At 30.4% G+C, this 5123-nt stretch overlaps 1 long non-coding RNA gene across 1 annotated transcript; it reads right to left on the bottom strand.

The window, feature by feature from the left end:
* Nucleotides 1–3205: 3205 nt before the first annotated feature.
* On the bottom strand, nucleotides 3206–4506 carry LOC145058923 (uncharacterized). Its single transcript, XR_013686575.1, has 2 exons — nucleotides 4075–4506; nucleotides 3206–3569 (listed from the first exon to the last, which is right to left on the bottom strand). It is a non-coding gene; the product is annotated as an uncharacterized LOC145058923 (long non-coding RNA).
* Between the last annotated feature and the right edge of the window lie 617 nt (nucleotides 4507–5123).

Genomic DNA, 5123 nt, shown 5'->3' with positions numbered 1-5123 from the left:
TCTAACATACATAATATTGTTGATTGTTCCCATTGCAATTGCATCAACGAAAATAAGCTTTTTAAAACTAAAATTTTTTAAATCTTATCTACAATCAGCCATCTCTCAAGAAAGAATAAACACTTTAGCTTTGATTTCGATAGAGAACAAGTTTCTAGAGAATATTGATTATGAAAGTGTAATATATGAATTTTCTTCTAAAAATGCAAGAAAGTCGATGTTTAGAAAATGCGGTGTCTTCTTATCATTTCTTTTGAGACATGATTCCGTAATAGTTAATTTACGATATGTTTATTAGCAATTTTTAGTTTTGAATTTAACTATAGCAAACTTACTTAATAATATTTTCCAACAATTTTTTGAGGCCTAATTTTGATTTTCGCACAAGGCCGAGTCTGATGTTAGCATGTCATTTCATCTGGGTTTATCAATTAAGTACTCAACATTGCAACAACTAGAAAAAAAAAAGGTAGTAAATAAATTGTAACACAAAATAAGACAATATCAAAAATGAATTTTAATGAAAATATAATAACTCTTATTTTCAATGAAAATATGTCCCGCTATGAGGGTTATGAGGGGGAGGAGACCAAAATAGTCAAATTTATGACAATTAATATGGTATTATATTGCGTGGCAATTACTCTACAGGAATGGTACATGAGAATGATGGAAAATAGAAATGACAAATATAAGGGTATGGATGTGGCAAGTTCTAAGATGTTGGTAAAATATAGTGAAAATCATTTAAAACGACAACCTATTACTCGAAATTTGTTATTTAAATCACTAAACATTTAATTTAATTGTATCCAATAAGTAAACTAATTTTTTTATTATGGTTTTAAAATACTAATGATTATAATTTTTATCGGTTAAAATAACAACAAACACCATTATTGTCTTTACCACATCTAACTAATAGCCTTTAGTCATTTTTTCAAACCACAACTTCAACTACATAGATTTTTATCGATTAAAATGATAAGATAAGTTCGCAAAACAAATTTTATGTATTGATTGCTGTTTTAATTCATTTTCCCTGAAATATAAGGTGGTGGAAGTAATCATTATGGTGGTCAGTAGGAGGAGCAAGTTGAAAGAGAAAAGCAAGGTAGGGGCAATTTTTTTGGAGTAATGGGGAATTTGTTGAGGTGGGCTCAAAATTTGTGTCTGGGCTGGGTCTGATAAGTTGGGTTCATCTTTATTGTATAAATTACTTGGGCTGGGTATGGATTTGGTAGGTTTCGTTTCACAGCCCATCTACCATAAAACCGCATGTTTGCTTCCACACTTTGGTCAATGTCCTCCGCTGTTGGACATGAGAAAAATGGCCAGAAGAGAATCATTCTCTTTGATTCGGCTATATTGCGAAAAGATAAGTTAAATAATATTAAGAGGGTTTAAAAATAAATATGATGGGTATCATTATTTAAAGAAATGCTATGGAATATTTAAATGAGAGGTGTTTTGGGTTACGATATGAATGGGTCAAAAATGATCCTAACGAACTTTATTAATAGCATTGGAAATGAGAGGCGATTGATCATGAATCTTGGTTTGAAGCATCTAATAAGCTTTTAGGGGTCCAAGAATCTCGTATGACACAACTGGATATGTTTAAAATTAAAAATTTATAGAGAAAAATTCAGTTCAAATACGTTTGCCTTCAATCGATATGTATTGAACTAAAATCAACTATCTTGATCAAAAATAATTGTTTAACACGTTTGTAGCAGTGTTAAGGGTATGTCGGGTGGAATTAATATATATTTGGGATCCTTCTATTTATTTTTTGAAGAGTAAAATTACTTGTACCGAGTATTTAGTCATTGTCGAAGGCAATAGGTATTTTTTCCAAATTCATATGTTGTATGAAACTATACACCACATGAGGAGTATCTCAAGAAAATGATTTGGACTTATCTTATTTCTTTTATGAGCACAAGAGGGGTTGTTATATTTTGTTTGAGGACTTTAAAGTGGTTAGGGATAGATCTCCTTGGAACAATTTTTTGCAAAGATCTTTTGGATACTTTTAATAATTTTATCGTTGATGCGTGTTTATGTTGATTTGTCTATGGATGGTTAGTCATAGACTCCAAGTTCTTCCACAGGTTGCTTAATTGAAAATGGAAACAATTGTATATTCAAGGGACCAAGTTGGAAAGTGCGTGCATAAACGAACCAATGTGGGTTAAAAAATCGCTCATTTTAGGGTTGCAGATGCAAAACCGAAGCCATAGGTTTACATAAATGTCTTCGACTAAGGCTTCCATTTTCAAGTGTTAAGTTTCGAGGAGGAGGTGAAGGATGTTATGTGGTGGTGTGGAAGTGAAAGACACCAGGACCTAGAGGGTGTTTGACATTGCTTTTAAAACATTTTTTGGTTTTTAACTTTTCCAAAAAGTTGAAAAACATCCAAAAGATGTTTGGCTATTGAAAAAGATCTTTTAAAAATGACTTTTTGTATTGAAGGAAAAGAAAGTGTTTCAAGAGTCACAAATCCTATCTTTTTGTGACTTTTGAGACTTTTAACCTGAAAAGTTAACTTTTAGCCCAAAAGCAAATACAAACATATTTTTAAGATTTTCTTTTGGAAAAAATCACTAAAAAAAAAGTCATTTTTCAAAAAGGACTTTGAGCCTTAAAAAGTTTTCCCAAACATCCCCCTAGTTTAGTTTAGTTTTATTTTATTTTTATTTTTTTGCTAACATTATTGATATTTGTGAAAAATGATATTATGGATATTGTTTGTGAGCCTTGTGTTACTGGTACAATCCCACCGAGTTGTAATTGGTCTTTTATAATTTTGATCTCATAAGTTTCAAACCCTAAATATTAGGATAATTAGTTGTCAGACTCGTATATTATACGGGTTGATTAAAATAAAATATTAAAGACGAATGATTAAATGGGAAGTTTTTTTGAATTTGAAATTTGAAATAAGTAAAAATTATAAGAAAAAAAATAAACATGCAAAAAGAATAAATTAAAATTATATGTTTAATTGTCAGACCCGTGTACTAAAAATGTATAACAAAATTTTACATATTAAAGTTTAAACTGTAAATTTATTTAAAATTAAAATTGAAGTTTCAAACTGAAATTTAAAATTTGAAATTAATATAGTCATTATGGTATGCTTTAATTTATATAAACTAAATTAATGATATATTGAAAAGTAAAAAATGAATTAATGACAAGCAGAAAATAAATATTTCAAAATTATGACAAAATAACATGTTGCATAATACATGAGAAAATGACATGTGACAAAAGTATTTTCATATATTAGAGAAGATGACTTGAAAGAGTGACTAACTATATACTATGTATATATTTGGTCACTTTACTTTTTTTAGTGCATTGTTAACGCTTAAACTTGTATTTTTGGTTAAAATATATCATTATTACATGTAATTGCAGGTAAAACCTATTTTGGAGGCTTTGAGTTCCACATTTGGCGATATTTCCGACGACCCTTACCTCCGACAGCATCTCCGGTCAAATGTGAATTTTCTGGCCATTTTTTTTCAGTTTTCTTCTCCGGTCAATCGCCGCTTCTTCTAAATCGTTTTGACCAATTGGTTCCATTAGGTAAACAATAATTTATCATCCCAAATTTATTTTATAAGATCAAAATCGTCACATTCAACCAAATTCATCATGTTCTTCAATTGTTCATTAGCCACAATATCAAAAACAACAGTTATATCATCTTCAAACCCATTAACATCAACTTTACTTCAAAATGAAAATCAATAGTTGATAAACACCAAATCTTTGTTTCCAAATCCCTTTTCTGATCAAAATCCACTTTATTCTTTTAAATCATCGATTGACTTAAGAACAACGATTCAAACTCTTCCAAATAAAATTCAAGCGGAAAGATACGATAACAACTTTGAAATGACTTTAAATTAACAAATACGCAGAAGAATGAATCTAATCAGCAGCGCACAAAAAAGACACAAAAAAATTGTGGTAATCTAGGGGTACAATAGTAAGTTCTGAATCAAACCTCATATGTCGTACTTAAGACTTGATAATCGAAGCAAGTATTATTATTACCTGCAAGAACATGATAAATTGTTGTTTACCGAATGGAACCAATTGACATTTCATTAGGCGGTTGGTGATCAGATGACATTTTTGAGGGATTGATCTCATGGGAGGTGAAACTACGAAAGGGTTTTAATGTGGTTTTGTGAAATCGAGCTAAAGACAAGAGAGAAAGATGCATTTGTAGTTGTACTGATGGAATTGAAGGTGGGTTTTATGAACCAATGTAATAATGAAGGTTGATGCTTTTCTTTGTTATGAAATTGGAGAGAATGAGAAAAAAAAGGAAGAGAAGGAATTGGGTTAGGGGAAGCTTAACGATGAAGAAAAATGATGGTTTTTGTCTCTGAAATTTGCCAATCGCCATTTTTAAGTGTGAAAGAAAGAAGAGAAAACAAGGTGTAGAGATAAGGGAAATTTGACCGGAGAACTCACATTTGACCAGAAAACAAAAAAAACAAAACAAAACAAAATTTTTCATAAAACTTACATTTGACCAGCCGGAGTTAAGAGATGTCGGAAATATCAACACAGGTGGAACTCAACCCCCAAAATAGGTTTTACCTGCTATTACAGGTAATAATGGTATGTTTAAAACAAAAATACAAGTTTCATGGTTAACATTGCACAAAAAAAAAGTTAAGTGATCAAATATGTACAAAATGTATAGTTAATTACCCTTTCAAGTCATTATCGCTTAATATTTTCAACACATCAAGTTAGATGGACTTCAATATTAAACAATTTCCAAATTATTGGAAAAAAGACTCGCTCAAGTGGTTGACATCATTGCTAGTATTGGGTAGTGACTTCTGTTAAGGTCCTAAAAATCTTGGATGAGCCACTTATAGTGAATGATTTACAGATTTACTTGGTTACTACAAGAAGAGAAAAAAAGTCATTAGTCATTCTAAAAACAAACTTCAAGAAGGTATATGATTCTTTGAGGTAGGGTTATCTAAACTCGATCATGAAATTTATGGGCTACAATAAAAAATGGATTACTTTGATTAGACTGTGTTTACACTTGTCTTGCTCGTACGTTCTTGTTAATGGGA

This window comes from Lactuca serriola, chromosome 6, assembly GCF_051521515.1.
Source record: "Lactuca serriola cultivar US96UC23 chromosome 6, Lser_US96UC23_V15, whole genome shotgun sequence".
Lineage (NCBI taxonomy): Eukaryota > Viridiplantae > Streptophyta > Magnoliopsida > Asterales > Asteraceae > Lactuca > Lactuca serriola.
Note: the sequence above shows the minus strand (reverse complement) of the source record. Positions and strands in the feature narration are given on the sequence as shown.